At 43.6% G+C, this 11,833-nt stretch overlaps 1 non-coding gene across 1 annotated transcript; it reads left to right on the forward strand.

The window, feature by feature from the left end:
- The first annotated feature begins 2,038 nt into the window (after positions 1-2,038).
- On the forward strand, positions 2,039-2,145 carry LOC141589488 (small nucleolar RNA R71). Its single transcript, XR_012520425.1, has one exon. It is a non-coding gene; the product is annotated as a small nucleolar RNA R71 (small nucleolar RNA).
- The last annotated feature ends 9,688 nt before the right edge of the window (positions 2,146-11,833 follow it).

Consider the following 11,833-nt stretch of genomic DNA (forward strand, 5'->3'; position numbering starts at 1 on the left):
GTGATGCCTTTAATGTCATCCAAAGAGTAACCCAAAGCCTTCCTGTTTTTCTTAAGCACACACACATCAAAGGCAGTGGTCATCATTAAGCTTAGAGCTAACAATAGCCGGGTCTTACTCCGTCTCATCTAGAAAAACATACTTAAGATTAGGAGGAAGTGGCTTACGCTCCGTACCTTTACTCTCTACAAAGATAGACAGAATCGGCTTCAATGGTGTAGCAAGTGTTGACCAAGTTTTCATTGGCCAAGCTTAAAAGCTTCTCATCTTCTTCCTCATTGAGCTCGTAGATCTCCATCGAGGCTACCAAAGCATCTCGGCTCCTCAAAGCATTCTCCATCAGATTACCCGCACACTCATCTAAACGGGTTAGATCATCTAAGGGATCCTTGGCTAAGGATTCCCTCCAATTACAAGTAACAACCCTGTCAACAATATCAATGGAATAACACGTATCATCGTCAGCAATCGCCTTGTGAGCAAGACTGAACTCAATGGTGTCATCCCCTACCTCTAAGGTGATGGTTCCGCGTTTGACATCTATCACAGCCCCAGCTGTATGTAAAAAGGGTCTACCTAAAATAATAGGTATCGACGTCCTCTCGCAATGTCCAAAACAACGAAATCGACAGGAATAAAAAACTTACCCACTCGAACGGGTACATCCTCTAGAACTCCTATAGGTCTCTCAGTCGATCTATTTGCCATTTGAACGGTAACATCGGTCACCTTAAGTCTACCAATGTTTAACCTTTCGCAAATGAACACGGCATGACACGGCATGACAACTGATTTGGCCCCTAAATCACAAAGGGCCTCTCCAATTTCGTGACTACCTATAGTGCAAGGAATAGAAAAACTACCCGGGTCCTTTAATTTGGGTGGTATATTGATTTGCGAAAGAGCATTGCATTCTTCCACAAAAGCAACATTACCATCATCGCGAAAATTTCTCTTACGATTTAAAATATCTTTCATAAATTTAGCGTAAGAGGGTACCTGGGTAATTAAATCAGTAAAAGGAATCGTTACCTCGAGAGTTTAGACCATCTCCAAAAACTTGCCAAACTTGCGCTCCAGCTTATTATTCTTCAAACGCTCCGGATACGGGACTGCAACACTGGCCGTAGGATCAGTAACCTTCGGCTTCCGTAAGTTTAAAACCTCCGTCAAATCATCAATAAGTGAAGAATCATGCAAACTAGTTGACGGAATTGCGTCTTGCACTGAAGACCCAGTCGATCGACTGGTATTAGTGGTCGATCGACCATCTTGGCTGGGCGTGAACAGTTTCTGTTCAGAATTAATCTCGTCAGGTGATTCAGTCGATCGACTGACAATGGTGGTCGATCGACCACTCGTCTTTGGTGTGAATAGTTTCGATCGAAACTATTTTATATCGACGCTTGATCGATCGATCGACAATGGTGGTCGATCGACCGGGATTATGCGATTAAGCTCGTTTTTCGCCATAAAAATGAACTAGCTTTTTTATCATTTCCCGAGTCTTCTTCTAGCTTGTCGGGACTTTCATAAGAGAGGCCACTTCTGAGATTAATGGCATTGATCGTCTCAATTGGCCCTTCACATTTGCTTGAAGAATTAGCGACTTGCTTAGCCTCTATATTCTCCAACTGCTTCACGAAATTCTTTGAGGACTCAATCCCGGCTGCTTCCATATTCGCCACTTGAACCAAAAGAAGTTGAACCATTTCTCTCAACTTCTCGGTCTCATCTGAATTTTGAATAGGTATTTCAACTTTCTCCTTGGAAGCTTCAGAAATCTCGAGCTTCTCGAGACGGGCAGTAATAGAAGTAATAAGTGTCACAACGGCACTCATTTCATCACTTTGCTTTCTCGAATTTCCACGTGAACTTCCAAACTCAGCTTTATGGACTGCCATCTCCTCGATAGTATTCCAACCTTTATTCTGACCGGTATTGTTTTGGAACCTACCATTTAAAATTTGCATCCAAGATGACCTTGTAATCATCATATAAAGCATTATAAAATAGGTTGCAGAGATACCATTGCTGGAAACCATGGTGAGGGACAGCTCGGACCAAACTTTTGAAACGTCCCCATGCTTCACAAAAATCCTCATCAACTCCTTGCTGAAAACTTGTGATTTTACCTCTCAAGGCGTCAGTCTTTGAAAGTGGGAAGTACTTCTTGTAGAAGGCTAATGCTAGAGATGTCCAGTCCGTGACTCCAGCTGCTACCCTATCAAGGTAGCGGTACCAATCTCGTGCTGAATCCTTCAAGGAGTATAAGAACATTAACCCCTTTACGTCATCCTGAGTTACCCCAGCTGGTATAGGTATGGAACAGCAGTAGTCTGTGAAAGTTTCCATATGCTTCAAGGGGTCCTCATCAGGCAGACCGGCGAACTGATTTCGCTCCACTAAATCGATATAAGAGGAACGAAACTCGAAATTACCGGTAATAGGGGTAGGTAATTGGTGCCCCTTTGGAAGGTGGTGCTCCTTTGGCTGAAGATTATCATATATTGTAGCCATAATTGCCAAAGTGAGAGTACTCAAGTCTTCCTCTCGAAAACCTGTCTTCTAACTGTGCAAAAGCAAAACTAGAAGCAAAGGTAAGCAACGGTCTCAAGGAACCAAAGTTCCTTGAGACAAGAAAAATAAACTAAAAATAAAGCAAACAGAATTACACCGTCTCCCCGGCAACGGCGCCAAAATTTGATACCGTCGTTTTGTATTAAAATTAAATTTATAATTCCAAACTAAAACTATAGCTTGTGATAGTAAGGGTCGAACCACAGAGAGACAAGGTTGATTTTGTTTGCTATTTTTTCAGTCTATAAAAGTAACAATTAATTGGGGGTTTGAGATTGGTTGACTGAATTGACTAAATGCTAAATGAAATTTCTCAACAAGATAAAAAAGGGATCGGGAAATTCGGTTCACCACGGCAATGGTCAGGACAATAAGGTAACAGAAATCCTATAAAACGGTCTCAGGGGGTATAAGCAAGCCTTTCGATCAATGCTCAAATTAACCTTGCGGTCTTTTAATTCCCCGAAATTTCTCAAAGCTTTCACTCAAGAGAAATTCCAATCTAATAATAGTTCTAATTACTAATCTTTCAATCTAGTAAAAAGGTTTATCAATGTAATACTCCGTATTTATATGTCTTGGGGTACTCTATCGAGTAGCCCTTACTCTGTCGAGTAAGGGTAGGTGGCGAATTGAAATAGTTTCTGACCTGTTGGGTACTCGATCGAGTAGCTGGGGTACTCGATCGAGTAGGGGGGTACTCGATCGAGTACCTTAGGTACTCGATCGAGTGTCCGGTTTTACGGGGAGATTTCTCGGGTTTTGTTAATTATGCGATTTAGGTATTTAAGTATCGTCGTCATTGTTTTAAATCACTTTTACAAAACCTAAAACCCTGTTTAAGAGAGAAAGCAACCAGTTCATCTTCCTAATCGCATTCTTAGCAATTCCCGGAGTTCAGACGGTCAGTTCTTGTCGTTATTCGTATCGTTGAGTTCCTTGCGTCGAGGGTAAGATCTACGTACCCTTTTTATTGTCTTTCCCTTGTTTTGGTTAAACCCTAATTTAGAGATTGGGGGTTTTTATGTGTAGTGTGTGATGTGTAGCCTTTATGTGTTATATGATAGGAGGAGGGTTCGTAGAAGAGGCTTTTTGATACAGCTGTTGATACCGTCTGACTGTTGTGCTTTCCAGGTAGGATTTCCTACTCAGTATTAGTCCCATAATGGGGTATTGGTGATGTGCTTTATTCAGTTGTTTGATATAATGATTGTACTGTGTTTGTGGTTGTGATTGCTGTTGATGGTTCTCGAGATGCGTTCTCGGCTGAGTGGGGTCACTTGCGGGAGTGGCTTCATGCCCTAGTTTCGCCCTCCGTGGAACCCGCCACGGGAGGGGATGTGCACATTAATGGACAGGGTTATCGCTCGGTATGATGAGCGGGGCTTAGGTGGGAACGGCTGCGGTCCCCCACTGGCAGGGCTGGTCCAGTGGACAGTCAGGATTGAGATGATGGGAATTGGTGGTGTGTGTGTGTGTGTGTGACAGTTCAGCTGTCTGTTTGTCTTATTATTGTTATCTATATTGATTGTGTGATTAGTACTGACCCCGGTGTTGTTTTGTAAACCTGCGGTGATCCATTCGGGGATGGTGAGCAGATATTGAACAGGTATTGAGATGAGTACTGGGATAGCTGGGATGCCACGACATGATGATAGGAGTCTTCCGTTGTAGCCTTAGTTTATTTACATTTCCGTTAGACAGTCAGTTTGAATAATGTATCGTACTTTGGTTTGGTTTTGAGGATTGTATTTATTCACTAAACTATTTATAATAAATGTTGGTTCTTTATTGTTGTTTGATTATCATTGCCTCGGGTAACCGAGATGGTAATGTCTTCATACCTGAGTGGTCCTGGTAAGGCACTTGGAGTATGGGGGTGTTACAAATGGTATCAGAGCGACGATCCTGAAACCTGTAACCAATGAACTTAATGAACATAGGGAGTCAATTAAAATGAACCCGGGGTAAAAGTTATAGGAGCTATGCAAAGGCTTGGGAGACGTCCTAAAGTCGCAGGGGTCGCCCTACAACTTTGAACCGGTCACATGGGGGAAGTGTTTGTCGAGTTGTATGTGTGTTTGGTTAACTGGTTTATGAATGTGATGGAATGTGTTAATTGTTGGATGTTGAAGTAGAAAGTTGAGCATGTGAAAGAAAATGGTGATATGAGGAAACTTGTTGATGAGATGATAACATGTTGGATGATTTACAATGTGGCATTTAATAATATGATGAAATGATTTCGCGGATAGTAGAAAAGATGCGTAGTATGCTTATTATGATATAATGTGACTTATAAAGTTTAGCATGTTAGCATATGACGTAACATGCGGGTAGCTCTTACGAATTAGTGTTACTCGATCGAGTGAGACTGACTCGATCGGGTGGGTTTTTGGCGATTTTGAGTCCAGAAATGAGTTTTGGGGCACTCGATCGAGTAGCTAGGGGTACTCGATCGAGTAGGGGGTCACTCGATCGAGTAGCCTAGATACTCGATCGAGTAGGTAAGAGATCAGAAGGTTTGTTTGGGTTCTGGAGTTTGGGTACTCGATCGAGTACGTGGGGCACTCGATCGAGTAGCCCGTTACTCGATCGAGTGTGTTTGGGAACTCGATCGAGTGGGTTCTGGGCAGCGTGTTTTCGTGTTTTGAGGTTTAGTACGTGTGTTTATGTTTACCCTTTCTTATATAGCTTCAAGATGCCGCCCAAGAGAACCGCTTTGTATGCGAGAGCTGAGCTTATGACCACGGATGACATCGTTAAGATGTTAGAGCACCAGGACGCTCTTACTGAGACCCTGAAGAGAGTGAATGAGGACAAGAGTAAGGATAAGGAGAAGGAGGTTGATCATTCAAAAATCAGCCTCTATATTGCGAGGTTTAACCCGAAAGAGTACAAGGGAGTTGGGGAGCCTAATCTGCTTGACAGTTGGCTGAGGGAGATGGAGAACATCTTAGATTTGGTTCATTGTCCTGATGAGATGAGAGTGGAACAGGCTGCATTCTATCTGAGGGAGGCAGCTGGCAAGTGGTGGGATACAGTGAAGGTGAGTGCTAAGGAAATATATACCAACCAAGGCTTACCTGCTATACCTTGGGAGGAGTTTCGTAGGGCTGTGAGGAAGGAGTTCGTACCGGAACATGTGAGGAGTAAGTTGAGGGAAGAGTTTGATAAGTTTAAGATGATGGCTGAGATGTCCGAGCCGAGTACTACAGACGGTTCAATGAGAAGTCCGGTATGCCGAGGATATGGGTTTGAGTGAGGAGAACCTGGCATTGAGGTTTGAAAGAGGGTTGACTACCACGATTATGGATAAGTTACCCGTGGGAATCCTTACCGATGTTAAGGAAGCTTATGAGAGGGCTGGGAGAGCTGAGAGGTTGGTGGAAATGGCTCAGGAGAGATCTGGTGGTGAGAAGAGGAAGTCTGAGAGCGAGGGTGGTGGCCAATCTAATTACAAGAAAGGCAACCACAATCAGTCAAAGGGGTTTTCTTCTGGGTCTGGGTTTAGTGCTGGGACTTCTTTTGGGCGTGGCCGTGGAAGTGTGAGTAATAGTTGGGGAGTGACCTGCTTTGGATGTGGTGGGGTAGGCCACAAGAGACATGAGTGCACGAGTGCACCGGGATCTTTCCAGAGACCTGCACAGAGCTTCGCGAGCAACAGACCGGCCTGGATCATGGCCAAACCGGGAAGTCGAGTTGCAGAGTGGAGGCAACCGCAACGGCGGTAATTTTATCGAAAAACACCGACAAGCAACAACAACAATCAAGGGTCGGGTGCTAAGCCGACCGCATCGGCCCAAGATCTTGTCCAGGGAGGTGGGCGGAAGACCGATGGCAAGTTATTCATGATGGAGAAGAAAGCAGCTGAGGAAGATGCGCATGTTATCACCAGTACATTCCTTGTTAATGGTATTCCTACCTTTGTTTTGTTCGATTCGGGGGCTTCTCAGTCGTTGTGTCTTCGAGTCATGTTAAACAGTTGGGTTTGAGAGTATATGAATCTGTTAGTGAGCAAGTTTTCATACCTTCGGGTGAGTCTGTATCGTGTGGGAGGTTGTTTAGAGATGTATCTTTGATAGTTGGGCAAGTTGATTTCCCTGTAGACTTGCTAGAGTTTCCTTTTAACGGTTTTGAGATGATAGTTGGGATGGATTGGTTAGGAAAGTATAAAGCTAAGATAGACTGTCATCAAAAGAAAGTGTCCTTAAGAGGTCCAAAGGGTGTTAGTGTGTCTTACCGTGGGTTTCTCGTCAAACCCAAAGTTAAGTTGATTACAGCTGTTACCTTGAAGTCTTATCTGAGGAAGGGATGTCCTCTGATCTTGTGCCATGTGAGAGATGACCGGATAGAGAGCCCGGCAGTGGATGAGATACCAGTGGTGGGGGAGTTTGCAGATGTCTTTCCAGAGGAGATTCCGGGGTTGCCACGGAAGAGGGAGATAGATTTCACCGTAGAGTTGAAGCCAGGGACGGGGCCAATCTCTAAGGCACCGTACCGTATGGGTCCTAAGGAGATGGAGGAGCTTAGGAAGCAGTTGGATGATTTGATAGAGAAGGGATACATTAGACCAAGTGTATCGCCGTGGGGAGCACCAGTTCTTTTCGTGAAGAAGAAAGATGGGAGTTTGAGGTTATGTATAGATTACAGAGAGCTGAACCGTGTGACGATAAAGAACAAGTATCCTTTGCCAAGGATAGATGACCTGTTTGATCAGTTGAGTGGTGCAACAGTCTTTTCTAAGATTGATTTGAGGTCGGGGTACCATCAGGTGAAGATTAGAGAGGTGGACATACCAAATACAGCTTTCACGTCGAGGTATGGCCATTACGAGTATGTGGTGATGCCGTTTGGGTTGTCTAATGCGCCGGCAGTGTTTATGGATTTGATGAATAGAATCTTCAGACAGTTCTTGGACCAGTTTGTAGTGGTGTTTATCGATGATATCTTAGTCTACTCTAAGACTAAGGAGGAGCATGAGGAGCATTTGAGGATCGTGTTGCAGACTTTGAGGGATCATGAGTTGTATGCTAAGCTGTCCAAGTGTGAGTTCTGGTTAGAGAAAGTTGTTTTTCTGGGGCATGTGATCTCTAAAGATGGGGTAGCTGTGGATCCGGCGAAGATTGAGGCAGTGACAAAGTGGGAAGCACCAAAGAATGTTGCTGAGGTTAGGAGTTTCTTGGGTTTAGTTTGGATACTACTACAGACGGTTCGTGAAAGATTTCTCCAAGATAGCTAGACCGATGACAGCGTTGATGAGGAAAGAGAACAAGTTTCGTTGGGATGAGAGTTGTGAGACGGCGTTCCAAACATTAAAGGAGCGTTTGACCCACGCTCCTGTCTTAGCATTACTGAAGGGAGCGAGAATTTTGAGGTTTATACGAGATGCCTCGAAGAATGGGGTGGGATGTGTGTTAATGCGAGAATGGTAAAGTGATTGTCTATTCTTCTAGGCGAGTTGAAGCCTTATGAGGAGAACTACCCTACTCATGATCCGGAGTTGGGTGCGGTGGTGTTTACTCTCAAGATTTGGAGACATTACCTTTATGGAGCAATCTTTAAGGTATTTTCTGATCACAAGAGTCTCAAGTACATCTTCACGCAGAAGGAGTTGAACATGAGACAGAGGAGGTGGATGGAGTTGATTGGCGATTACGACATGGAAATCATCTACCATGAAGGGAAGGCCAATGTTGTTGCTGATGCTTTGAGTAGGAAGAGTGTACATTCCTTGTGTACAGCTCTATCTTTGATGAGGCTGAGGGATGAGGTAGCGAGCTTTGGGATACATATGATGCAGAAAGGAGATGCCATGGGTGATATGACAGTACAGCTTGAGTTTTATGATGATATTCGAGGTAAACAGGCGTTGGATCCTAAGATAGTTGAGTGGAGAGCTGGAGTAGAGAAAGGGACAGTGTCCCGGTTTTCTATTCATACAGATGGTAGTTTGAGGTTTGATGGTAGGTGGTGTGTTCCTAATGATGAGGAGTTGAAAAAGACGATCATGACAGAGGCGCATTGCACACCATATTCAGTTCATCCAGGTGGAGACAAGCTATACAAGGATTTGAAGAAAAGGTTTTGGTGGCCTGGGATGAAGAAAGAGACAGTTTGAGTTTGTGTCCGTTGTTTGACATGCCGGAGAGTTAAAGGGGAACAGAGAAGACCACAAGGTAAGATTCAGTCTTTAGAGGTGCCGGAGTGGAAGTGGGAATCCATTTCCATGGATTTCATTGTGGGTTTGCCAAAGAGTCAACAAGGTAACAACATGATTTGGGTGATAGTGGATCGTCTGACCAAGTCAGCTCACTTTGTTCCAATGAAAGATACATGGACTAAGGCACAATTGGCTATGGCCTATCGAAAGAACGTGCTTAAGTTACATGGAGTCCCTAAGGACATAGTGTCTGACAGAGATGCGAGGTTTATATCGAGGTTTTGGAAAGAGTTGCAGGAATCGTTGGGAACAACTTTGAAAATGAGTACGACTTTTCATCCCGCGTGACAGGCTGATCGAGAGAACAATCAAAACTCTTGAGGATATGTTGCGAGCTTGTGTGATGGATTTTGGTGGTAGCTGGGAACAGAGGTTGGATTTGATAGAGTTTTTTACAACAACAAGCCTATCACACAAGTATTGGTATGGCACCGTTTGAGGCTTTGTATGGGAGGAGATGTAGGAGTCCAATCTGTTGGGACGACAGTGCTGAGGCAGTGGTTTTAGGACCAGAGATGGTGCATGAGATGGTGGAACAGATTAAGATGATCAAGGAACGGATGAGAGCAGCCCAGGATCGACAAAAGAGTTATGCAGATCTACATCGTCGGGACATAGAGTTTCAAGTTGGGGACAAAGTTCTTTTGAAAGTGTCTCCTATGCGCGGAGTTATGAGATTTGGGAAGAAAGGCAAGCTAAGTCAGAAGTTTATAGGGCCTTATGAGATCTTAGAGCGAGTTGGGGAAGTTGCTTATCGTCTGGCTTTACCGGCTGCGTTAGAGAGAGTGCATAATGTGTTTCACGTATCGCAGCTGCGGAAGTATGTGAGTGACCCGTCACATGTGTTGGAGGCAGAGAGTTTAGAGCTAGATGAGTCCTTATCATATCTTGAGGTGCCTAAGCAGGTTCTAGACCGAAAGGTTAGGAAGACTAGGAGTGGTGAGACAGTTTTGCTTAAGATCCTTTGGTCTAACCACGAGACTGAGGAAGCTACATGGGAGGCAGAGGATATCATGAAAGAGCGTTACCCTTTCCTTTTTGATCAGGTATGTATGGTTACGGGGACGTAACCTTGTTTCTTTTAGGAGGGTAGGAGATGATCGCGAGCAGTTTTTAAGAGTTTTATACCCCTTTTATATGTTGTGTCAGTATGTTTGTCGGGATAAGTTGGGTTAGTACCATGTTTTATGTTGAATTTTGTTTTGGTTACGAGTCGGGAATGTTATGGGAGTACCTTTGTTTAGTAGTGGTTTGAACTTCGGGGACGAAGTTCCTTTTAAGGAGGGAAGACTGAAATACTCCGTATTTATATGTCTTGGGGTACTCTATCGAGTAGCCCTTACTCTGTCGAGTAAGGGTAGGTGGCGAATTGAAATAGTTTCTGACCTGTTGGGTACTCGATCGAGTAGCTGGGGTACTCGATCGAGTAGGGGGGTACTCGATCGAGTACCTTGGGTACTCGATCGAGTGTCCGGTTTTACGGGGAGATTTCTCGGGTTTTGTTAATTATGCGATTTAGGTATTTAAGTATCGTCGTCATTGTTTTAAATCACTTTTACAAAACCTAAAACCCTGTTTAAGAGAGAAAGCAACCAGTTCATCTTCCTAATCGCATTCTTAGCAATTCCGGAGTTCGACGGTCGGTTCTTGTCGTTATTCGTATCGTTGAGTTCCTTGCGTCGAGGGTAAGATCTACGTACCCTTTTTATTGTCTTTCCCTTGTTTTGGTTAAACCCTAATTTAGAGATTGGGGGTTTTTATGTGTAGTGTGTGATGTGTAGCCTTTATGTGTTATATGATAGGAGGAGGGTTCGTAGAAGAGGCTTTTTGATACAGCTGTTGATACCGTCTCGATTGTTGTGCTTTCGGGTAGGATTTCTACTCAAAGTATTAGTCCCATAATGGGGTATTGGTGATGTCTTTGTATTCAGTTGTTTGATATAATGATTGTACTGTGTTTGTGGTTGTGATTGCTGTTGATGGTTCTCGAGATGCGTTCTCGGCTGAGTGGGGTCACTTGCGGGAGTGGCTTCACGCCCTAGTTTCGCCCTCCGTGGAACCCGCCACGGGAGGGGATGTGCACATTAATGGACAGGGTTATCGCTCGGTATGATGAGCGGGGCTTAGGTGGGAACGGCTGCGGTCCCCCCATCGCGTGGTGGGTCCCGGTGGACAGTCAGGATTGAGATGATGGGAATTGGTGGTGTGTGTGTGTGTGTGTGTGACAGTTCAGCTGTCTGTTTGTATTATTATTGTTATCTATATTGATTGTGTGATTAGTACTGACCCCGGTGTTGTTTTGTAAACCTGCGGTGATCCATTCGGGGATGGTGAGCAGATATTGAGCAGGTATTAAGATGAGTACTGGGATAGCTGGGATGCCACGACATGATGATAGGAGTCTTCCGTTGTAGCCTTAGTTTATTTACATTTCCGTTAGACAGTCAGTTTGAATAATGTATCGTACTTTGGTTTGGTTTTGAGGATTGTATTTATTCACTAAACTATTTATAATAAACGTTGGTTCTTTATTGTTGTTTGATTATCATTGCCTCGGGTAACCGAGATGGTAATGTCTTCATACCTGAGTGGTCCTGGTAAGGCACTTGGAGTATGGGGGTGTTACAATCAAAGACAACGAGACCAAACGGAAGAATTCATGCCAACAAATAATCCTAATTCATGCCATGGTTCACCTCATTCCCAATCAAAACAATTAGCTACGCATGACTAAAACTAAAACAATTTCTAAATTGATAACAAAGAACAAGATTGACATGATTGAATGTAAATAAAAGACAAAGGACAAGAAATGAATTTCTGGAATTTAATTGATAAAACAAGAATTGAAAATAACAAGAATTTAAAGAAGAAAGGAATTGCATAAAAACTTACTAATTGAATTCAAGAACAAAGTATCGAAATCGAGGGTTTTCGTCCCCAAAGCTAGATCTAAAAATTGAGTTTCTCAATAATGAAAAGCATAACCTAATAATTGTTGCGTTCTACTGTTAAAAAGATACTGAAAGT

Source organism: Silene latifolia, chromosome 6 (assembly GCF_048544455.1).
Source record: "Silene latifolia isolate original U9 population chromosome 6, ASM4854445v1, whole genome shotgun sequence".
In the NCBI taxonomy this organism is placed as follows: domain Eukaryota; kingdom Viridiplantae; phylum Streptophyta; class Magnoliopsida; order Caryophyllales; family Caryophyllaceae; genus Silene; species Silene latifolia.